Source organism: Capsicum annuum, chromosome 10, assembly GCF_002878395.1.
Source record: "Capsicum annuum cultivar UCD-10X-F1 chromosome 10, UCD10Xv1.1, whole genome shotgun sequence".
Classification (NCBI taxonomy): Eukaryota; Viridiplantae; Streptophyta; class Magnoliopsida; order Solanales; family Solanaceae; genus Capsicum; species Capsicum annuum.
The window spans coordinates 45,795,133-45,821,068 of NC_061120.1; the positions used below are offsets into that span (position 1 = coordinate 45,795,133).

At 33.1% G+C, this 25,936-nt stretch overlaps 1 long non-coding RNA gene across 1 annotated transcript in view; it reads right to left on the minus strand.

Moving 5' to 3' along the window:
• Positions 1–25,936, minus strand: part of LOC107845500 — a 50,422-nt gene that overhangs the window by 3,408 nt on the left and 21,078 nt on the right. The gene's annotated exons all lie outside the window — the stretch shown is intronic.

Genomic DNA, 25,936 nt, shown 5'->3' on the forward strand with positions numbered 1-25,936 from the left:
TAAAAAATATAAACAAAAATATTTACGAAAAGCAACCACAAGTGGTCGATTTTCATTAAAAAATTAAGAAAGAAAATATTTTGAAAAAGCAACCACAATTGGTCGATTTTCTTAAAAAATAAATTAAAAATATCATGCAAAAAGAGATCACTTGTGGTCACTTTTTTGTTAAAAAAAAAGGAAAAAATTTATTTTTTTTCAAAAAGCGACCACAAGCGGTCGATTTTCATAAAATTTTTTGAAAATAAATATTTAAAAAAAAGATCATAAGTGATCGATTTTCTTTAAAAAATAAATTAAAAATATTATGGTTTATTAAAAAATATTTCAATTATTATATGTAAAACTAAAGATATTTTTGATTAATATATTTTGATTATTTATATAATAAAATAGAAATTAATTAATATTTAAAATTTTTAAAAAAACTATATTAAAAAATAAGCTAATAAGCATATTAAATAAAATAAATAAATAACATTAAATATAATTTTTATTTTTTACTTATGTTTTAATAAAATAAATATATTTTTTATCGTGTATATATATATACACACACGCGTGCGTATATCTTGTGTCGTATTTACGTAGTATTCAAAAGCTAACTGAATGTATACAATTATATTAAATACATTGATATCATACGGTCAAGGTAATTATATGTATATATGTGTGTGTCTATATATATATATATCATGCAGTGATTGATGTATAGAGTAGTTAAAAACTAACTGAATATCTCTAAACATATTGAATAGTATGTTAATATCATACGGACACGGTATTAATCATATATTGTCTAAGTTATAATAATATATATAATTTCTAATTCATCAGAGTATAGATATACGTTGTGTATGCGGTAATTACATACGCATGTATATGTGATGTATATAGTATGTATTTAGAACTTAATTGTCGATAGTAAGTGTGTGGTTGTATATATCTCTGTGTGTGTATCTCATTAGTTAGTAAAAAACTAACTAAATGTATCCACTTATATATTTAATGCACTGATATCATACAATCGATCTATCGAGGTTATAATATTCTATTGAAGTTATAATAACATAAGATAAACTAATCGATAATTCATCTAAGTAAATATGAAATACGTTATATTACAATGTAATATACACTTGTATTTGATGTATATAGCACATATTAGAATCTGATAGTCGATAGAGTTGTGTGTGTATATATAGATATATATAGTATATATTATGTAGTGATGTACGTGGTACGTAGTCAAAAGCTTACATTTATATATATATATGTATGTATATCTCATGTGTAGTAAGGTACGTAGTATGTAGTTAAAATTAAAGCTAAGTAAATGTATCCATCTATATATTGAATATGCTCTTATCATACGATCGATCGACCTAGGTAATAATATATTGTTGAAGGTATAATAACGTAAGATAAACTAACCGATAATTCATTTGAGTATATGTGAATTATGTTGTATTAGTAGTAATATACTAGTGTATATGATGTATATAGTACGTATTTAGAAGCTGATAGTCAATCGAATATATGTATATATACGTATATCTCGTGTAGTGAATCTCGTGTAGTGATGTACGCAATAATTAAAACCTAGATAATTGAATCTATATATCAAAGTATTTTGAATAATACGTTGTTGATATCATACTATTGAGAAAATATACTACTCGTGTAAATGTAGACAAGGGTATATTGTTAAAGTTGTAATAACGTAAGCTAATTAACCAATAATTCATTTGATTAATATGCACAATTCATTTGATTAATATGTTGTATTACAAGGTATATAATATCGTATTTAAAAGCTAATTAGTCAAAAATTCATTCTAATTTATGAAATGCATTGATATTATTATACAAGAACAACATACTCAGTATATTCCCACCAAGTGAGATCTGGAGAGAGTAAGTATACACCGTCCATACCACTACCTCAAAGATAGAGAGGTTGTTTTTGATAGATTCCCGACTCAACATAAAGCAATCTAAGATAAGGAATTGTAATAGAACAAGATACAATTGAAATTAACATATTCAATAATACCAAAAGCAAGTTACTCCAAGTAAACACCGAAACATACAACACCCTAATTGTAATGCCCCGCAAAATCCTCTTCCAGTCTGAGCCTTAGAATGTATTTGGTAAAGCAAAAAATTTGAGTCAAAATGTTTTAGAAATATCCTCCCAAGTATGAAATACTTTGAATTTAATTTGATCTTGAATTAAGATAATAGAGTTCCCCTAACTCATGGACGAGTTGAAAGCTTTCCTATCGTTCAAGTTTTAGTGACCGTCAAAATTTGGGTCAACTTCAATCGACCATAACTCCTTGTATATATAGAATTAGAGGACCTACTATATATCAAATGAAATCTCTTTTAATTATCTTTCCAACGATACCAATTTTGCCCAAAACCAATATCGGAGCAAAGAGTTATGCTTATTTTACTCCAGCGTGTCAGCCTGGAAAATCCGTGACGACCTTTTGTGACGACTTGTAACAAGCTTGACGGCCCGTCACAAAATGTCATCACCTTAAGGCAAAAAGTCACAAAATCTACTCTTTTTGTGACGACAATTCGTGACGGCCCGTCACGGGCCTGACGTCTTGTCACGGATGTCGTCAATAATATTTTTTTAGCAATTTTAGAACGTTTTTGCAAGGGTATTATTTTGGTCCTTTTTCACCTTTTGGAAGCCTCTATAAATATGGAAAACCTCTTTCAAAACCCTAATTTCATCATTTTTCTCTTTCAAATTCTCTCAAGTGAAAATAACTAGGGTTTCATCAAGAACCCTAATCTTCCAAAAATTCATCCATAAATTCTTCAAGATTTCTTCAAGAATTAAGTTCCTCATAGTGTGGGCTTCGAGAATCATTTATTAAAAGTGCGGATAGAGTCTCAAGCATTAGCATTCATCCAATTTCAAAGATTAAGGTATGTAGATGTTGATCCTTGGGTCCATTTTATCCAAGAAGCTCAAGAACCCTTTTTAAAACTAAAAGATTTTTATGTTTACGAGTTGTTAATAATTTATATGAGTTTAAATTGATGTTTAATGTGTTATCGAGTTCTGATTTATGTTTGCCTACAAAATTTATGAGCTTTGACCCTAGTATGTGGAATTAATGTGATGTTTGTGATAGACCTTCTTGAAGTTATTTTCTATGTGATGTGTTCATAACTTTTGGGTGTAGAAATAGTTGAATAAGTGAAGCATGTCCCCCATAGGTTTGATAAAGAGATTAGGTGAAGCATAAAGGTCATTATAGTATGTTGAATAGGAAACCCAAATTGTGAGTTAGTTTGTGCTTAGTGTTTGATAAAACGCCCAAGTGAATGAATTATTCCATGGTAGTAGGAAATTCCCAAATAAGTGTGAACCCGTGCATGCCTAGTATTTTTTTGAAGGACCTTAGTGAACAAGTGTAGAGGTGATAGTAGTAAATTCCCCAATTATGCGCTCTTGATATATGTTAAGCTTTTAATATATGCCAAGTGGTTAGCAAGTAGGTTTGACGTGATAGTATAAAGTTTCCCCAAGCTATGTGATATCCAAACACGTGTCAAGTTTGATATAGGTCTGAAATAGCTGAGGTAAAACCTTGTTGAATGGAGTATGATTTAGTAGCATGTTACCCCTACGTTACTATATGATTATGATTCCAAGATGCCTGATGTGACCTCTCGGTGACTGTGAAAATGCTTTAATGATTATGATGATACTTTAATGATTATGAGATGTTTTAATGATTGTGATTAGACATGAATGATTGTGATGATAAACGAATGCTTGTGATGATGAATGAATGATTATGCTATCGAGTCCTGGGGGTATTTATACCCAACAATAGAGCTGTTGTCTAGAGCCCGTGTTAGTTTCTCGATAATTCCAGTCGAGCCATGATTCTCAAAACTCAGTGAATTATAGAACTCTGTATCCTCAAGCAAGTACAGAACTTAAGAAAGCTCAGTAATCTCAATTATCTCTGTAATCTCTATATCGCTGGTAATCTAGCCTCAGTCCTGTAATCAGATCAGATCTAATAGTATTCAAGTGATGCAATTCTAATCTTAGAAGCGATTCGAGTAATCTATTCAAGCTCTGTACCATCAGTCATATAACATGATTCGATATCTTTTCCGTCAGATACGGAACTAAGTAATCTCAGCGTAACTCAGTCAGATCTTTTGAGAAACATGATCAGTATCAGATTCAGCTCAGTCTAAGTTCAGTCTAAGAATCAGATCAGTGTCTTTCAGTTGGGAGTAGGATTCATCACCGAGCGAACCCAGGGATGGAAACTCACTTTCTAGTAGAGGTTGTGATTCTTAGAAGCAATCCTTGCATTCCAGAACTATGTAGCCAGCACAGAAAAATGAGTCACCTGTCAAGCAAGCTTGACATCTTATTGATGGTCACCGCCAGAGAGCCTGACCCTAGAGAAAAGATAATGTCTTACCCGTGGCACGGTATTGGCACCCTCCCAATCGAGGGTTGAGGTTAGACCCCACCTGTGGTAGGTTGGGGCATGTCGGTTAGATGACTACTTCCCACAGTTTTAGTTTTAGATTTAGTCTCAGTTTCAGAATTAATCTTCAGAAAACAGGACTGTGTGGTACAATCATTTATCTTAGTGAGGAACTCAGATAGTTCCATTGATTTATGGACCATCCCGTCAGATAGGCTTGGTCTTATATACAGTTGTTTCATATCATATTCAGAGATATGCTGCCAGAAGGCTTGATCACAGTATCAAATTTTTATTGAATATTTTTGTCGTCATATTCAGATATAATCATATTTCTTATCATTGATAAAGCTTCCAAAGTAATCTGTTAGAAAAGTTGATCTCTAATTCTGTCAGTCAAAAATAGTAAGCTCAGAGTTCAGTCCTTGATGTAAGTACATCCAGATCCTCAGTTATCAGTATCAGATAAGTCAGTGATTCAGTATCTCAGTTTTAGTAATGAGTTCAGTCTGCAGTAAGGTGGTATTCGAGTTTTAGTATCTAGAGTTGCGGTGATTGTGTTCATATTTTGTGCATTCATGTATATGTTCTCATGCGGCATCTTCATGATTATTCAGTTTAGATATTGTGCGTTCATGAGCCTTTGCATTAGCCTACCTTGTCTACATACGCGGTACACTCCTGTACTGACGCATTTGCGCTATGGTATTTTATTTGACACCATAGGTTCAGAGGCACAGTATCCAGAGTATCCTCAACAGTTCAGTCCCAGTCAGCAACAGTAGCAGTGAGTCCTCTTCTTTCGAGGAAGAATCTCAGTTTACTATTATTGCTTTAGACTTTGTTTATTTTCAGTTGACGAAGTTAGTTAGGGACCTGTCCCATCAACTCTACAGTTCAGACAATTTAGAGGGTTTTCAGACGGATGTATTAGTATTCAGTTTTTTGTAGTATGAGTATTCATAAATGTGTTGAACCTTATGGCTAGTTTCCATATTTATTTCAGATATTATGCAGTTTACAGGTACAAATATCAATAAGGGATTAGCTTGTGGTCCTTCAGGGTCATAAGAACCGTGTGACATCTCGGGATAGGATCTCGGGGTGTTACACTAACTCAGACTAACTTTCTACCCTAATTCGCCTCCTCCACAACTTCCTATCTAGGGTCATGTCCTCGGTAAGCTGAAGTTGCTCTATGTCATGTTTAATCACCTCCTTCCAGTATTTATTCGGTCTACCTCTACCTAGCTTGAAACCATCCCTAGCCAACCTCTCACACCTCCGTACTGGGGCATCCGTGCTCATCCGCAGCATATGATCGCACCATCTCAACCTCGCTTTCCTCATCTTGTCCTTCACCGAAGCCACTCCCACCTTATCCCAAATAACCTCATTTGTAATCATATCTTTTCTAGTACACCCACATATCCACCGAAGCATTCTCATCTCTGCCACCTTCATCTTCTGGATGTAGGTCTTCTTAACAGGCCAACACTCTGCCCCATACAACAAAATCGGTCTAACCACCACTCTGTAGAACTTGCCTTTAAGTTTGGGAGGTACTTTTTTGTCATACAAGATACTGAAGGCGAGCCTTCATTTCATCCATCCTACCCCGATCTGATGAGTGACATCCTCGTCAATCTCTCCATTATCTTGAATCATCAACCCCAGATACTTAAAACTATCTCTCCCACTGATAGAATGGGTGTCAAGTTTAACAGACTCATGAGACACCTTGCTAAACTTACACTCAAATATTTCGTCTTGGACCTACTCAACTTAAACCCTTTAGACTCAAAAGTTTTCCTCCAAACCTCCAACTTAACATTAACTCCACTACGAGTCTCGTCAATCAAGACTACATTATCCACAAAAATCAAATAATAAGGCACCTCATCCTGAATATGCCACATCAAAACATCTATCACCAAGGCAAAAAGAAAAAGACTAAGTGTCGATCCTTGATGTAACCCCATTAAGACGGGAAAGTGCTTCGAGTCCCCTCCCCCAGCCCTAACCCGAGTCTTGGCTCCGTCATACATATCCTTAATCGCCCTAACATATACTATAGGTACACCTCTAGCCTCCAAACACCTCCAAAGAATCTCTCTGGGAACTCTATCATAGGCCTTCTCTAAGTGTGATGTGATGATGTTACTCGTGTTAATGAGATGATAAAATAACTAATTATTTAATTTATACAACATTGCATTAAATTATTTGGATGTTATTATAAATATTATATAATTTATTAAAATTTTAATTTTTTTAATAAAGGCCAACCACAAGTGATCGTTTTTCGAATAATTTTTTTTTTTAAAAATAAACCGACCACTTATGACCAGTTTTTTAAAAAAATTTGTAATACTCGACCATGAACCGACCCAACCTATCTTAATTGCCCCTTTTACCTTCTAATTACCTTAGCATTTAATTTTACACTTCAAGTGAGAAATAACCCTAGTCAGCGACTTCAATTCCCACTTAAAGCTTAGACGGACAAAATCTTACCTCAGCTCATCTCAACGACGACACTCAACCTTGCTCAACAATAGAAATAAGCTCCGTCATTTCATACTCCAGAAGAAAGCAACCTCAACCTTGCCAAAATGTTGATGGCTTGTAGCAGTACTTCTTCTCAACTCCGATGGAAAGTAGTCCTCACTTTGATTTGGTTCACATATACTTTGATTGGTTTCTCTCACTTTGATAACTACGTTGAGTTTCGAATCACTTTGAATTTTTGCAAGTTTACTCTTTTATTTCTTATCATTGACTTATATAAAGAGTTTTTAAATTTGGGTAATAAGTTAAAATGTATGTTATTGTCCATTTTTGTCTGCATAAAAAGCAGAGGAGAAGAGGGAGTAATGTGTTGGTAAATGGGGTACAAAGCTGATTTTCAATGTAAAAGTAAATGATTTATGTTTATCATTCAATTGTCTAAATGGAATACAAAGTTGGTTTTGTTGTTCCTTAAATTGGTGAAGTGATCTTGGTCTCAAGAGCAAATCATTACACTTCAATGCTCCAAATTTGTTAAGTTAAATTTTTTTTCTAAAAAGAAGTTACTCACGTTTATATATTTTTATTTGTTTACTATATTAAAAGTAATAAATAAATAAAAATTTCATTTATTGAAAATAATTATCCTTAACAACTATTCTTAACTTTGTTAAGGATATTTGTCGCAACTAATTTGCTTGGGGCTCTATGAAAGGTTACCTGCGTTTCTTGTAAACCCCAAGTTGATTTTGTGAGATTATGGAGATCTCGTTCTATTGATCTATTGAATAGGTTGTCTAATTTTTAAATTCAAATAGTTAATTAGATATTGTCAATATTACAGATATTTTGATCGAACCTGAATTTGAAAAAAGAATTGCTTTTCAATTTTTTGGTAACCGCTTGTCTTTTTGTCTTCAACTTAGGTCAAACCAAGATAAGTTGATTTCTCTCTATTTTCTTATAGTGAAGTCTTTAAATATAGTGTTAAGGTGAGATTGTTTATTGTAGAAGGCTTTGAAAGTCATAAGTTTTTGAATGATTATATGGTGTGAGAAGAACATGCGACACCTCTACTTTATTTGTTTTATTAAATTTGTTGAATTATTTGACTTATGCTATAAATTAAAATTCAATAATTTTATTTTGAAATGTGATTCCGATTGTGACAATTACTTGGTGCGAGAGGGACATGTGACGCCTCTACTTATTTGGTTTATTAAATTGTTTGACTTATAGCATCAATGAAAGTTTAATAATTTTATTTTGAATTGTGATGTTGATAATGTAAAATATGAATTAGTTACTCGAAAGTGGTTAAGTATAGTGTTTGAAATGTGAATAAGTTATCTTAAAATGTGAACTTATGTTTTGAAAATGATTATATGTAGTTACTTGAGAATGTGAACTTGCATTTTGAAAATGGTTAAGTGTAGTCACTTTAAATGATGAACTAGTGACTTGGAAATGCTTAAGTATGGTATTTTCAAATGTGAATTAGTTACTTAAAATGGTTAAGAATAGTGTTATGAAATGTGAATTAGTTACTTGAAAATGGTTATGTGTAGTTACTTGAAAAGTGAATTAGTGACTTGAAAATAATTTAGTGTTGTCACTTAAAATATGAATTCATGACTTGAAAACCGTTAAGTGTATTGACTTGAATTATGAATTAGAGACTTGAAAATAATTAAATGTAGTCACTTGAAATATCAAAATAGTGACTTGAAAATAGTTAAGTGTAGTCACTAGAAATGTGAATTAATGACATGAAAATGATTAAGTATGGTGTTTTCAAATTTGAATTAGTTACTTGAAAATGATTAAGAATAATGTTTTAAAATGTGAATTAGTTACTTTAAAATGGTTATGTGTAGTCACTTGAAAAGTGAATTAGAGACTTGAAAATGGTTAAGTGTAGTTACTTGAAAGGTGAACTTGTGCTTTGAAATATTTATGTGTAGTCACTCGAAATGTGAATTAGTAAATTGAAAATAGTTTAGCGTTGTCACTTAAAATGTGAATTCATGACTTGAAAATGGTTAAGTGTATTGAGTTGATTTATGAACTACAGACTTGAAAATGCTTAAGTGTATTGACTCGAATTATGAATTAGAGACTTGAAAATGATTAAATGTAGTCACTTGAAATATTGAAATAGTGACTTGAAAATAGTTAAGTGTAGTCACTAGAAATGTGAATTAGTGACTTGAAAATGGTTAAGTATGATGTTTTCAAATTTGAATTAGTTACTTGAAAATGATTAAGAATTGTGTTTTGAAATGTGAATGAGTTACTTCAAAATGGTTATGTGTAGTTACTTAAAAAGTGAATTAGAGACTTGAAAACGGTTAAGTGTTGTTACTTGAAAGGTGAACTTGTATTTTAAAAAAAGTTAAGTCTAGTTTCTTGAAATGTGAATTAGTGACTTGAAAATGGTAGTGTTGTCACTAAAAATGTGAATTCATGACTTGAAAATGGTTAAGTATATTGACTTGAATTATGAATTAGAGACTTGAAAATGGTTAATTACAGTTAGTTGAAATATCGAAATAGTGACTTGAAAATGGTTAAGTAAAGACTTGAAATATGAATTAGTTACTTGAAAATAGTTAAGTATGGTGTTTTCAAATGCGAATTAGTTACTTGAAAATGGTTAAGATTAGTGCTTTGAAATGTGTATCGGTGACTTGAAAATGATTAATTGTAATTAATTGAAATGTGAATTAGTTACTTTAAAATGTGAATTTGTGTTTTGAAAATGATCAAGTTTAGTAACTTGAGAATATGAAGTAGTTACTTGAAAATGGTTAAGTGTAGTTACTTGAAATATTGAAATAGTGACTTGAAAATGGTTAAGTACAGTCACTTAAAATGTGAGTTAGTGACTTAAAAATGGTTAAGTATGGTGTTTTCAATGTGAATTTTACTTGAAAATTGTTAAGATTAGTGTTTTGAAATTTGAATAGTGACTTGAAAATGGTTAAGTGTAGTTACTTGAAAAGTGAATTAGAGACCTAAAAATATTTAAGTGTGGACACTTGAAATGTACACTAGTGACTTGAAAATGATCAAGTGTAGTCACTTGAAATGTGAATTAGTGACTTAAAAATGGTTTAGTGTAGTCGCTTGAAATGTGCATTAGTGACTTGAAAATGGTTAAGTGTTGACTTGAAATATCAATTAGTTATTTGAAAATGATTAAGTGTAGTTATTTGAAATATGAATTAGTTACTTTAAAATGTGAACTTCTGTTTTGAAAATGATAAGTTTAGTAACATGAGAATATGAACTAGTTACTTGAAAATGGTTAAGTGTAATCACTTGAAAAGTGAATTTGTGACTTAAAAATGGTTAAGTGTAGTCTCTTGAAAAGTGAATCAGAGACTTGAAAATGGTTAAGTATGGTGTTTTCAAATGTGAATTTGTGACTTGAAAATGGTCTAGTGTAGTCACTTGAAATGTGAATCAATGACTTGAAAATGATTAAGTATAGTTACTTGAAATGTGAATTTGTTATTTAAAAATGGTTAAGTGTAGTCACTTGAAATGTATACTAGTGACTTGAAAATGATCAAGTGTAGTCACTTGAAATGTGAATTAGTGGCTTGAAAATGATTTAGTGTTGTTACTTAAAATGTGAATTCGTGGGTTGAAAATGATTAAGTGTATTGACTTGAATTATGAATTAGAGACTTGAAAATGGTTAAATGTAGTTACTTGAAAATGGTTAAGTATAGTCACTTGAAATGTAAATTAGTGACTTGAAAATGGTTAGGTATAGTATTTTGAGATTTTAATTAGTTACTTTAAAATGTGAACTTGTATTTTGAAAATGATTAAGTTTAGTAACTTGAGAGTATGGACTAGTTGCTTGAAAATGGTTGGGTAGTCACTTGAAATGTGTACTAGTGACTTGAACTAATTAAGATTGTGATTGATTGTGTAGATGAAACCGAATATAACTGGATATATCAATGAAATAGTGATAATAGAGTGGGCCTTAGGGAGGAATTTGTGGTAGGTGTCAATCGATTTATTGAACATATCAAGACACTTGATAATTGATCAATTTTTCAATTAATTCGCTGTCCTCATGTAAAATATGACTGTACAGGCATTCTAAAACAAGAAGTTGTAAAGGATCATCTTTATAGAAAGGGGTTTCACGAGGACTTTTTAAGATTGAATACTAGTCATGGAGAAGTTGGCAAAATAACTTTGTTGTTGGTGAAAGTAGTAGGTTTGCAGGGCATAATAACTATCAAGATACTAAGATGAAAGAAATGGCGCATGATGCTTTTTGGATGCAACAAGGGATCGAATTTAGGGAAAATGTCAAAGATATTCCCAATGTAGAAGTACGTCATTTTTATAAAGAATTGCATGTTGATAGTCATCCTTTGTTTGATGGGTGTTCGCACTCTCAATTATCTATTGTTGTTAGATTATTAAGTATCAAATCTGATTGGAATATTGCAAAAGGAAGAACAGACTCTATGATAGACCTTATTAAAAGAGTTAGTTGACCCTAATTTCGAGGTTCCTAATTCTTTCTATAAGGCAAAAAAAATGGTGTTAAAGTTAGGTCTCTCCTCGATTAGAATTGATTGTTGTAAAAATAGTTGCATGTTATACTTTAAGAAAGATGCTGAACTAGAGTCTTGTAAGTTTTATCAACACCCTCGCATAAGCATAGTATTCGTGAAAATAAAATTGCTATTAAGGAGATGCATTATTTACCTCTTATACTAGGATTGAAGAGGTTGTATGCATCAAACAGCTCAGCTCATCATATGAGATGACACAGTGAAAATAGAAGGCCCCCTGATGTTATGCGTTATCCATCTGATGGAGAGGCTTGGAAGCATTTTAATGCAACTTATTTAGATTTTGCAGCTGGGCCATGAAATATTCAGTTGTCTTTGTGTGTGGATGGTTTTTCACCTTTTTCTGTTGGTGCTACATCATATTTATGTTGGCCTATATTTACCATCCCCATAATTTTCCTTCCGAAGTGTTAATGACTGGTCTATATATATTTTTGAAATGTGTTGTTTTTGGCCCACGTAATCCAAAAAATGGGATAGATTTTTACTTGCAACCTTTGATTGATGAGCTATATTTGTTATGGCATGAGGGAGTTGAAAATTGGGACATTTCATTTAAACAGAATTTCAATCTGTGTGCCTATCTAATGTGGACTATTAATGATTTTCTTGCTGATGGAATGTTGTCTGGATGGATGACAGCTGAAAAGTTAGCTTGTCCATACTGCATAGAAAATACTAAATCTTTTACATTGAAATATGATAGGAAAAATTCATGGTTTTGTTGTCACTGATGTGGTATAGAAATATAGCACTTTCGACGCTTAAAACTATGAAAATATGCAAGTTTCTTAGGTTGTTTTGTTAGTATGATACATTTTGAGTATGTTTTGCAGGAAACTAGGTTTTGAATGCTAAGTTCATGAAAAATGAAAAAAGATATTTTTGGCCACTTATGTGATCAATTATGAGTGTTCGTGACACTTTTCAAATTATTCATAACCAAAGCATGTGCGGGAATTGAAGAAGGGCTAAAAAACTACCGATACTTACCTATATACACATTTGTACTGCATGTAGAACATGTGGACCACATGTAGGCAAAGTATGTGTCAGAAATCCAAAATCCTGAGACCAAACCTACAAAAAAATTTGGCCTGAGCAAATGAGGTGGCCACATGCGTCTAGCCTCAGGCCGCATGTACCACATACGCCCAAGGCCAGGCCGTATGTTGAGACCACATGTAGCCACCGACCCCTTTTTCTCCTTTTTTATTCAGGCTTTGGTTTTAGGGTTTTCTCATGTACTATAACTACCCCTTATGTGTTTTTTAGCAGAGGTTACGCACTATTGATACTTACAAATATATTTTGATTCTGAGATACGATTTTAGTCTTGGAATTCTCTTATATTGATTTTGGTTGATTACTTCAGTTACGATTTTGGATTTTTACTTGTGATTATTGTGATTTCATCTGATGCTTTCAATCATGAATGTTTTTGATTACTTCTCAAGCATGAGCGACTAAAAATCCTTAGCTAAGGTTGTGGAAACCCTGATAAATTGACGAAGTGGGAAAAGTGCTATTGTTGTTTTGAACCAATACTCATGCATGCACTGTATTATCTTCACTTTAATAGTTATCTTAGTGGCTGCAAACGTTAGGATCCCGCCTAGATTATTGCTACTTACTCCAAAAGAGGAGTACTGACTAGGAGAAGATAATTACAATAGTAATTTGGAGTTTAACTGTCAATCCATGCTACTAGGTATTATCTAAGTAAGATGGATAGATTTTATCTAATAACTAGAGACTCAAAAGATAATAGTTAATTGGGATCAAAATAAGGGTTAGTAAGGTGACATCTTGAGACTCAAAAGGTAAAAGGTGAAATCCTTTTACTCATCCAAAAGAATGTAGAAGGTAAGTAACTTATCGATTCTGCATACAAGGTATTGAGTCGGTTCAATAAAGCACGTAATCCTATGAAGTTGAGAAGCCAGGGGGAACACAATCCTAGTGTTCACCTACGACTGATTGTGAAAATAGCTAGTGATGTCAAGATGTCACCTCAACATTTCATCCTTCGATATTGCTACTCAGAACCCCCATTTACCTTTCCAGTTCTTCCCATGTAATTCCAGGTATTCCCTAACCTTTTTGGGGTTACTATATTTGGCAGCGACTGTATCATCTTTAGAGTGGAGGTGTACCTTGGGCATCACCAATCACCGTTTTTTCCTTCCATATAATCATGAGTTTAGGAGACTCAAGAATGTATTTAGAAAGAATAGAACTGAACTTGATGGTCCACCTCCAAGATTAACTGGTCATGACATTTGCAGAGAGTTCAAGATTTTCCAAAAGTTAGAGAGGAACCATTGTATAGATTTGATGGGTATGACATTTCACATAATTGGACTATGCAAAGAATATTTTGAGAGTTAGAATATTAGACAAATAATTTACTTAGACATAATATTGATGTCATGCATACTGAAAAAAACAATTTTGATAACTTGTTCAACACGGTTATGAATGTCACTATCAAGACAAAGGACAATCCTAAGGTTAGACTTGATTTACCAGAATATTGCAAGCACAGGGAATTACACTTGCAGAAGGGGCGCTATTGCAATTTGCTTAAGCCCAAGGCTAGTTATACATTCAAGTTGGGACAAAAGCGAAAAATATGTTAGTGGATCTAAATTTTAAAGATGCCTGGTGGATATGCCTCAAATTTGGGAAAGAGGGTTGATATGGTACAAGTAATCTTACATGGAATTACAAGCCATGATTATCATATTTTCATGAAATAATTACTTCCGATTGCTTTTATTGATTTGTCTAAAAGCTTATGAAAATTGATAGCAAAGATTAGTTTGTTCTTCAAAGACTTATGTTCCACCACATTAAAAGAAGAAAATCTTGCTCTAATGAAAGATAATATTGTTGTTACCACCAATAAGTTGGAGATGATTTTTCACCTGGTTTATTTGATGTGATAGAACATCTTCCCATTCACCTTATCCACGAAGCCCGGCTAGGTGGTCCAATTCAAACTAGGTAGATGTATCCAGGTGAGCGGTAAATAATTTCAACACATTTAATTTATTAATTAATTCTTCAAGTACATATCTATTTTTATATAGTAAACACACAATCTTAAAATTATACAGGACAAATGAAAAATTGAAAAGGAGTCCTAAAAATAAATATAGGGTGAAAGACTCTATAGTTGAAACATATCTTTCAAGAGAAGCATCCCAATTTTGTTCATACTACTTGGTGATCAAGTTGAGTGTTTAAGAAACAACCAAATCGACACTATAACGATAAGAATGAGGCATATTTGCAACCAATACCAATTTTTAATCAAGAAGGTAGTAGGGAAAAAAGAGCAATTTTGCCAAGTTAGTACCATGGAGTACCATGGAGCACAAATCAGCAACTTTGTATGTCTTGTTGAATTGCTCAAAAGTTGAGCCCTTTATAAAGTAAGGATATTAATATTTATATATCAGATTTAATTACTTATTTCAGTAAAAAAAACTAATTGTGTTTCACACGATGAATCTTCAGTTCATTTAAGACTTAATTCCACCAAAATCAAGTGTATGAATCCTTTGCAACATGGTATACATAACAGGTGTGTAAAAGTTTAATAATATTACAACAAAATTTAAGTGTTTGCACATTCTTCAACTAATACATACACACACACACATATATATATATATATATGTAGATATATATCATTCACCGAATGCGGCCATATATGATCAGTTCTTAAAGGATATTTCTTTGGGACTAGTTAAAGCTCATATAATGTATCGTTACACAGTATATAAGTTTAAACTTTCCATCAAAGAACACTCCAAAACATGGAAAACAAACAATAATGGTATCTGGGTTAAGGGTGATGATGATTTTGATCACTTTGACATCATACAAGAAATCTTAGAAATAGAGTATGCTGGTTGGCTAATAAAAAAATAGTACGCTTTTGGTGTAAGTGGTTTGATCCAAGCACAAGAGGAACAAGAGTACTTAAGGAGCATAACATCATTAAAGTTAAGCACAGTAGGATGTATCCTATTTGCGATCTTTTTTATTCTCGCACAAAATATTAAAAAAGTGTATTATGCTCCTTATCCGTTGCACAGGAATAAGTCTGATTGGTGGGCTATAATCAAAATGAAGCCTATAGGGTGGGTGAAAGTTTAAAATATGTTGGAGACTGTATATCAAAATGAAATACAAATTGATCACTAGTTAGTGGACACTGCTTTAGTGGACAGATTGAACCACTCGAAAAATATTTTCGAAGAAGTTAATATTGCATAATAAGAGGCTGAATAGGTAAAAGACAAGAAAACTTTTGAGGAGGGTGAACGGCTTAGTGGATAATCTTCGGGAGTGGAGGATTAGTTTTTGTAGATTGTATTTGCTATTTATTGATGTCTTTATGCTTTGTACTACTTATATTTTATGTTCTTGTTTAAGATTGATATGTAATATCCTGAGTAAGATTACTGAAAATGAATCAAAGTTTTTTACCTATTGAAACTTTGCGTTAAATTTAAGTTTCATATTTTGATCATGTGAATCAAAGTCTTTTACCTATATGAACATGTACTTTGAAAATGATTAAGTGTAGCAACTTGAAATTGTGAAGTAATAACTTGAAAATGGTTAAGTATATTAACTTGAAATATGAATTAGGAACTTGAATATGATTAATTCTAATTACTTGAAATATTCATTAGTGACTTGAAAATATGAACTTGAAGTTTGAAAATGGTTAAGTATAATGACTTGAAATGTGAATTACTGACTTGAAAATGGCTAAAGACAGCTACTTGAAATGTGAATGAGTGACTTGAAAATGACTATGTGTAGTGACTTGAAAATGTGAACTTGTGCTTTGAAAATGATTAAGTATCGTGACTTTAAATATGAACTAGTGACTTGAAAATGGTTTAGTGTATTCACTTCAAATATTGAAATAGTGACTTAAAAAAGGTTGAGCATAGTTACTTGAAATGTTAATTGGTGACTTGAAAAAATAGCTAAGGATAGTGACTTGAAATGTGAATTAGTGACTTGAAAATGGCTAAGTTACATGAAATGTGAATTAGTGACTTGAGAATGATTAAGTCTAGTTACTTCAAATGTTAATTAGTGACTTAAGAATGTGAACTTGTGTTTTGAAAATGATTGAGTGTAGTTGTTTGAAATGTTCATTAGTGAACTGAAAATGTGAACTTCTGTTTTGAAAATGATTAATGATAGTGACTTGAAGTATGAATCAGCGACCTGAAAATGGCTAAGGATAGTGACTTAAAATGTGAATTAGTGACTTGAAAATAGTTGTGTAGTGACTTGATAATGTGAACTTACATTTTAAAAATAGTTAAGTGTAGTCACTTGAAAATGTGAATCAGTGACTTGAAAGTGGTTAAGTGGAATAACTTCAAATATGAACAAGTCACTTGAAAATGGTGAAGTCTAGCCACTTGAAATATTGAAGTAGTGACACGAAATGTGAATTGGTGAGTGTAGTTTCTTGGAATGTGTAATAGTGACTTGAAAATAGTTATGGGTAGTGACTTGAGAATGTGAACTTGTGTTTTGAAAATGATTAAGTGTATTGACTTGAAATATAAAATAGGGACTTAAGAATGGTTCACTGTAGTTACTTGAAATGTATACTAATGACTTGAAATGGTCAAGTGTAGTGACTTAAAAATGGATATGTATAGTGATTTGAGAATATGAACTTGTCTTTTAAAAATGCGTAAGTGTAGTAACTTGAAAATGTGAACTTTTGTTTTGAAAATGATTAAGTGTAGTGAACTAGTCACTTGAAAATGATTAAGTATAGTCACTTGAAATGTGTACTAGTGACTTGAAAATGGTTAAGTTTAGTTATTTGAAATGTTGATTAGTGACTTGAAAATGTGAACTTGAGTTTTGAAAATGGGTAAGATACACAGTGACTTGAAATGTGAATTAGGAATTTGAAAATGTTAAGTAGTTATTTGAAATATAAATTAGTTATTTGAAAATGGTTCTGTAGTCACTTGAAATGTGTAGTAGTGACTTGAAAATGTTCAAATGTAATCACTTGAATTGTGAATTAGTGACTTGAAAATGATTTAGTGTTGTCACTTAAAATGTGAATTCATGACTTGAAAATGAATGTATGTTCTTTTTATAACAAATCTTCCTTTTCTATAAGATTCTAAAAAGGTCATTTTATTATATTCATATTGTAAGGACTAACTATTTTTTAACTTCAAATAATTTACATGGTAGATAATGATGACAAAGGTAAGAAAAAAGTTTATCCTACTACAAAAAAAGAAAAAACTACCTCCACCTTATAAACGACCGACATGGATTCATATATCTGAGGGCCGGTCTAATGACGTGCCAGCACGACCCTCTTATTCTAGGTTGTTGCATCATTCAGTTAGTGCTCCTATACATCGTGGTCCATTTCATGGCTCTATAGAAACTTAGTCTGCGTCCATCGCCAAGCCACTACCATTACAATACTACCAGATGATCAATGACACTTACAGTCATCTACCGTTGTCTGCCCTTCCATCTGCTAATAGTCATCCACGTACTCATAGTGATTCTGCTACACTTATTAGGTTGACTGATCTTCATCTTAGAGTAACACAAACCAATGATTTAGATACACCTACGCCAATACATACAGGATCACTTGCTCTGCAACAAAAATAGAGAGATGCTAGTCGGAGGGAGTACGTTATTCCATATGGTGTAGGGTATAATTTATAAATGTAACAACACTATTTATTTTTCATTTACTATATTATTATGCTTTATGATATTAATGTTTGATCTTGTATTATAGGTTTATGTTCGATGGTCGAATCGCAAAAATTATGGGTAAATACATTCGTTGCAACTTCGGAGGTAATTTTTGTTTTTTTGGGAAATGGACGTTACCCGGGGCTCTTACCTCCCGTGGCGTTCAGGGGTTGATCCGCACACCCCCAAGTCTTATCATAAATGAAATAAAAAGAAATACAAAGAGGGGGACATATACCTAACCTCCGATCCTATAATGGTTCAAAGTCGACTAGCCTACTAAAGCCGGTCAACTCATCCCCGATACTAGAAATGGAACCTAGATCGAAGCACCTAGAAGAGAAGACTCCTCTTAGTACAATCTAATCTAGGAAAACATAAATAAGGGATACTCTCCCCTTACAAAGTAAGAAGAAAATCAAAACAAAATTAAGCCACTTCATAAAAGCTATAAACTAAAGAGAATAACTTAGATGAAGCAGATGAGGTGAGATAAATGAAATAGATGATACCAAGAGCAATAAATTCCAAATTCATATATGGTGGTTTTTTGATGCGTTTCAACATCCTTCTTCGAAAATTGGACATACCAATTTTGTCAAGAGTGAAGAATCCTCTAGTCTCCTGAGGAAGATGGTGAAAGCTATAATAATACTGAGTAAAATCCACCTCACGGCTATGCTTAGATAGAGAATCTTCCAAAAAATTAGACTCTCTGTATACATGAACACATCTAAAACAATCAAGTATCCTAGAGAGGTGTTGAAGCCCCTCAATGTCCTACAAATGCTCCATGGTGGTGTAATATCACGTTTGAGTCACTTGACTAGAAGTTCTGAATCCTCTTCTAATATAACTCTACTATATCCATGTTGTATACACCAAGTGATGCCAATAATATCCACCTGAACCTCCACTTGGTTATTAGAACCAACTCCCAGAGGTGCCGTAAAAGCAAAAATCAGCTTGCTTTCACTATCTCTCAGAATATCCCCTGCTCTAATTTTTTCGGGATTTTCCAAAGCACTTCCATCCGTGTTCAGCTTTACCATTGTGTGATACGGATTGTTCCATAACTTTCATCTCATGTTGGTATTTCTCAATAAAAATAACAAGATCACTCTAATTATTCGGCCAAAAAATATATGGATAAACAGTCATCAATAACATATGAAACTACTTAATAATGGAGAATTTAACTCTATTAGTACTAGATTTCTTCTTCCCATACTTGCTAGCACACCTGTTTTTCCACATATTCCAACAAACAAAAATAGGAGTTGCTTGAAGAACGAGTTTGTGAACCTCATTATCATATTTATGAATTCACCACTTCATCAATAAATTCCTCAAAGGAGTGGTATCATGCTAAATGCCCTAAAAAGCTAAAAAAATACCTCTAAAATGTGTAGTAAAATTACCGGTAACCAAAATATTCTCAACCGTATCAAAACCCGGCCTATAGCAACAAGAACAAGCTACCGGTTCATGCCCAAAAGTAACAATTTTGTCATTAGTTGGTAGCTTACACCTTAAAGCTCTCCACAAAAGAAAAGATGTCTTGAATGGAATATGTTTATGCCAAATGAGAGAATCTGACCAGCTGGTGCTTTTCTTCTCCCTAACCAAAATCCATGCCGAAGAACAAGAGAAGATACCACTAGACTTCAGCTTCCAAATGGCCCAATCAGCTACACCTTCTTGATATGTGAACACCGTATTGAGAATTTTATGAACAAGAGAAGAAAGTGAATGTTGTCTAACCTTTTCTTCATTCCATAAACCATCAACAAGGAAGTCTAAAACCAGAGAATTATCAATCCTTGGTATGTATTTGTTGTGTAAAGCAATAGGCCCTACACCAAGCCAATCATCCCACCAAAAACTATAATTTCCACCCTTCAAGTACCATTGAATATAATTTTCAACTTTTCCTTTATTGATCATCATATGTTTTCAAGTAAGAGATTGATCTTTGACAATACTTCGCTCGTATAAAGTCACCCCAAAGATATTTCTTGGACCTAAAGGTCCACTATTGCCTATATTGCAAAGCTAAGCAAACATCATCAAGGTTCTTAACACCAATATCTCCTTCTTCGTATTGAAAACTAAGAGTTTCCCAAGAGTCCCAATGATACTTCTTCTTTTCCTTGGCCCGTCCCCAAAATAAATCTGCAATCAAGCTCTTAATCTTCTTAAGAGTAGTAGATGTAGGAGAAACCCCTGAAACAATATGAATCGGGAGAGATTGAAGAACCAATTTTATCAAAGTAGCTCTTCCTCCGTAATTCAACATCTTTGTTTGCCGATCTTTATTTTTGCAAACACCTTAGCCACCATTCTAGTGAAGTAAATGATTCTTTGATGCCCAATGTATAAAGGACACCCCAAGTAAGTAATAGGATTATCCTTGCGGCTAAAACCCATAATCATTTTCACCCTATCAACATCATTTACCGGAGCTTTAGAATGCATCATGAAATTGCTCTTGCCTTTATTAATCAGCTTCCCAAATGTCTCTTCATAAATCAAAAGCATTTTCATGATAAGCTAAAGTAAATACTTGGTTGTGGATGTAAAAATAATAACATCATCGGCGAAACTCAAATGATTCCCTTAAGGACCATTCCTCTCCAAGTAAAACCCTTGATAGAGATAATAATTATGTAGATTGTTCAATAACCTACTCAACACTTTCGCACCAAGAATGAAAAGAGAAGGAGAAAGTGGATCTCCTGGCTTAAGACCCCTTATAGAATGAAAGAAACCATGTATTGAGCCATTCACAATAACTGAGTACCAATTATTAGACATAATTCTCCATATCATATCAATAATAATCTCTTCATATCCCATTATCCGATGAACCAGACAAGTATAAGACAAAGAAACCCTGTCATATGCTTTGGCCATGTCTAATTTGATAACCACATTGTCATCCTCCTTCGGCTTTCTGATGCTGTGAATAATCTCCTATGCAAGCATAATATTCTCTGAAATATTTTGGTCTTAACAAATCCTGATTGATTATCTGAAATAAGAAGAGGAAAAATAGGAGAAAGTCTGAGGTAAATGAGCTTTGAGATAACTTTGTTAGTGAACCTGCTGAGAGATATATGCCTGAACTCCAATAACTTATTAGGATTCTTTACTTTGGGAATAAGAACCAGACAATAATAAGAAAAATATTTCGATAGGGAGTGACCACAAAAGAAGTATTGTACCACTTCCAGCAGATCCTTGTTAATCACCTCCCAACAAGCTTGAAAGAATTTTTTTGTCATACCATCTAGACCTGCAGCAGAAGTAGGACTCATGGAGAACACAACAGTTTTCAGTTCCTCCATAGTACGCATCTCTTGTAACACTTGATTCTGATTTTGTGTGACAAACCTGGGAATATAAGTAAGCGCCTATTCATTTATCACCTTTTCTTCACCTGTAAAGATGCCCTCAAAGTAAAATCACACAGCCCTTGCAATATTTTCATCCCCTTCAATACTATTAACTTGCTCGTCACTGATTTGGTGAATAAATAATCTCCTTTTTCTACCTCTGATAATAGCATAGAAGTACTTGGAATTAGCATCACCCTCCTGAAACCATTGAAGTTGAGTTTTTCGTCTCAAAATAGCTTTCTCCAACTTGAGATACCTTATATATTCAGTATTAGTACGATTTAACTTTGCTCTAGTTTCCTTAGTGTTATTGTGAATGATTTCTTCTTTCGTAGCTTTGACCATCTCCTCATACTCTTTCACAGTAGCATAAATATCCCCGTACTCACTTTTAGACCAATTTCTCAATGTATGAGAGACTCTTTTCATTTTTATGTGAAACTTCCACATAGGATTTACTTCAACAGGTATGTCCCAGCATCTCTTGACAGTAGTAATAAAAGAAGGATTTTCAAACCTGCAATTCAAGAATTTGAAATATTTAATCACCCTCTCTTGTCTTTCAATAATTTCCAACAAGAAAGAACAATGATCTGAATCTGTAGAAGAAAGATGAGTAATATTAGATTGGGACATGATCTCCGGCCACTCATCATTAACCATTTCCCTATGAATCCTTTTCCATATTCTTGCATCAACACTTCTATGTTTACACCAAGTAAATTTTTTACCATGAAAACTAAGGTCAGTAAGTCCACAAGCCTCAATCACTCCAATGAACTCGAAGCTTTTATTCATATTGTACATCTGATCACCTAACTTCTCATCAATATCAGTAATAGCATTAAAGTCACCTAGAATTCACCAAGGTTTATTGAACCTAGAAAAATAAAGCATCTTTTCCCACAAAGGTCTTCTCATGTAGTTTCTACATTTAGCATAAACGAAAGTGTTAAGAAAATTACTAGGATGAGAAACACCCTTGATCTCATAGGTGATTTATTGATCATCTTGGTCTAGCACCTTGCATTCCATATCTTGATTCCAAAAGAGCCAAATTATACCATTCATATTGCAAGTTGCATTCTCCATACTGAGCTTTGCTTTGTAAAAATTTAATTAAGAATTATCAGAGAAAGGTTCTAAAATAGCAATCATGAAAATTCCATGAAAATTCTTGAGTCTTTGAAGTCTTTCAAGAACACCCTGAGTATTGATGCTCCTAGCATTCCAACAGATTGTACTAATCATCAGAACTTTTAGCTTGAGACCTTGATTTGATTCTGTCAACAGTAGCAGAATTGTTAGTTGTTTTTTGCTTGATCTTTGCATTTCTCTTCTTCTGTCCTCTTGGGGAAAAACCATGGGTATTAGTGATTTTCTGGACTTTCTCTTGCATTTTATTTTCAAAAGTAGAGCCAAAATCTCTATGTAGATACTCACCGGTGTCACCTTCTTTATCTTCTTCCATAGGTAAAGTATCTTCATCAACTTTATCTTCTGAGTGAATGATACTATATTCACCAATAAAATTCTCTTATGAATCTGGAATTATTGGAATGGTGTTGAAATAACATCGATCTTTAGGACAGCCATCACCTGCTCATCAATTTATAGAGGCTCAACATCAAGACCTATTTGTTCAGTTAGTAACACAAAATTCTGGTTACCCTTTTGCTGTAAATTGTTATGACTAGTATCACCTCTTTCTTGTCTCTTTTTAATATGGTTTCTCTTCCTTTTGTTGAAACTAAATGTAGATTTGTTGTTGAGAATTTGGGAAAAATCTCCCACCCTTGTACCTTCAACCTGAACTTCTTAAATTCACAGGTAGTATTACTAGGATCAGTTGCACCCCTAGTCTTCTCTGTAGTAACATTCATGTTGGGAGTAAAACCCTCTGTAGACACCTGACCAAGAGCCTCTGAAGCAACCCTTTGATTTTCAATAATCATGTTCATATTTTTAGTAGAAGCTTGCACCAAAATTTGATCCTTAGACAATTGACCAGTATCACTATTTATTTGAACTATATTACCAGAAGAACCATCTCTAGACATCTGACCATTAACATCTGGCATTTCAGCAAATGGATCATTAGTAATAGTGGTAGCAGGGGCTCTAAAGTCAATTCTAGGGTTAACCATATTAAGCACACCCTTTCCACTGAAAACCCCTTCCTGCAAGTTAGTATTTTTCTCTTTCATACCAGCCTCACCTCCATCAACTTCATCAGCAGACCCAGCAAAAGCATTTAAATTATCGGGGTAGATCTTATGGAGCATTGAGTCAATATCTGAAGTACTTTTAAGGACATTTTTGGCGCTTGTATCATTTAGGGTTGAGTTTTTTCATCCTCAAATTCATCACCTGTTAAAATATCCAAAATATTGGGTCGAGGTTGATGGAGCATTGAGTCAATACCTTGGGTCCTTCTAGCTAGGACATTTCCAATAGCTACAACTTGTTTTCTAGCATTGGCTTCATCATTTTTTGTACCAGAATTCTTTGTTTTTTTCTTTGATGTTTCAGATTCCATTTGCACCTTCTTGTTTGGTTGGTTGCTATGTTTATTCTAGGAACTTTGGGGAATAGAATTACCATATTTAACACTATTATCAAGGGGTTGGGGTTACTGATTTTGACTCCAGAATGAGTATTAAAATCCTTGGGAATTTTACTAACAAAATGAGAATTTGTACCTAGTTGTTGTTGCTGCTGGCTTTGCTATAGAATTATTATTGGAATTTTGAGGTATGGTATTGCAATAATGAAGCTCAAAATTATGGGATTGGGGTTGTTGATTCTGGACTCCAGAATCAACATTTCATTTTTGGGGATTTTTGTTATTAGTTTGAGAAAACATACCTGCTGGTTGTTTGTATTGAGTCTGCTGATTTGCTGGTTGCTTAACCTGAGGTGATTTCGACCTAGAAACTTTTTGTTGATTGTTTATACCACTCTGATTTTGCTGGTGATGTTGTTGTTCCTGCAGTTGAGCATTTCTTTTACCTCTTCTTCTTTAAACTTGCCACTGATCTTGAGTATTAACATTCCTATTGTCTTCTTGTTGATTTCCATTATTTTGCCTTACAGGTGCTGAGTTTTCAACCTTATTTCTCTGAACCTTGTTACTGTCATCATCAAGTTGCTGCAAAACACCATTTTTTTCTACTTTTTCCATTTTTTTCCTCTTATCCTCTTCGTCTTTCTTTTTAAGCGTACAAGTCATGGGAAGATATCTTTGAGGTTTACAGTAACAATAATAATCAGGAACTCCCTCATATTGAACATTCTTCCACATGCCTTTACCATTTTCATCTTCATCATAACCCATCCATATATGAGAAGGCCTATTCTTGGTAAGATCAACCTGAATTTTTACTTTTCCAATACTCCCTCTTGTCTTTCTATAAGTTGCCAAGTCTAGGAATAAAGCTTTACCTATAGGAAACAACAAAGGAGCAAGAATTACCATGTAATAACAATTCCATGGTAACTCAGGTAATACAGCCTATATAGGAACCAAAGAATTTTCTATCTCGGGTTTAAAAGTAGGAGTCCAAAGTTGTAACCTCATCAATTGTCCTTTAATATACATTCTTCCTTTAGACCAAATAGTAGAGTGATCAGACTCATTATCCAAATCAATATATAAGTATCTAGCATTGAAATGAGTTAATTTAACACCACCTCTAAGCTCAGGATGCATAATAAATTATTTTCTAACAATATCTATATAAGGCATTATATTAGAAAACTTACCAATAAAAGTATACTTACATCTTGCTGCAATTTTTACCTTCCAATCCTCAGGCTTGAACACCACAACTAGAAATCCTTGTTTGGTAGTGATTTTAGGAACATCAATTGGAATAACAGTAGCTTTCTAAGCTTTTTGTGCCCTCAACTTAGTCACGAAGGCATTAGACACCACCGGAGCACTAGGACCTGGTACTTTGGTAATCCAAACATTAACTTTAGGATGATTTTGATTCTCAGGTTTGAGATTTTCAGCATTTTCCTTAGGATCATCCGTAAGATCAATAGAGTTATGTTTATTAGAGGGTTGGGCGACTTGGAATTTACACCATCAACTTTCGCAAAATTATTGGAAATGATTATCGATTTATCA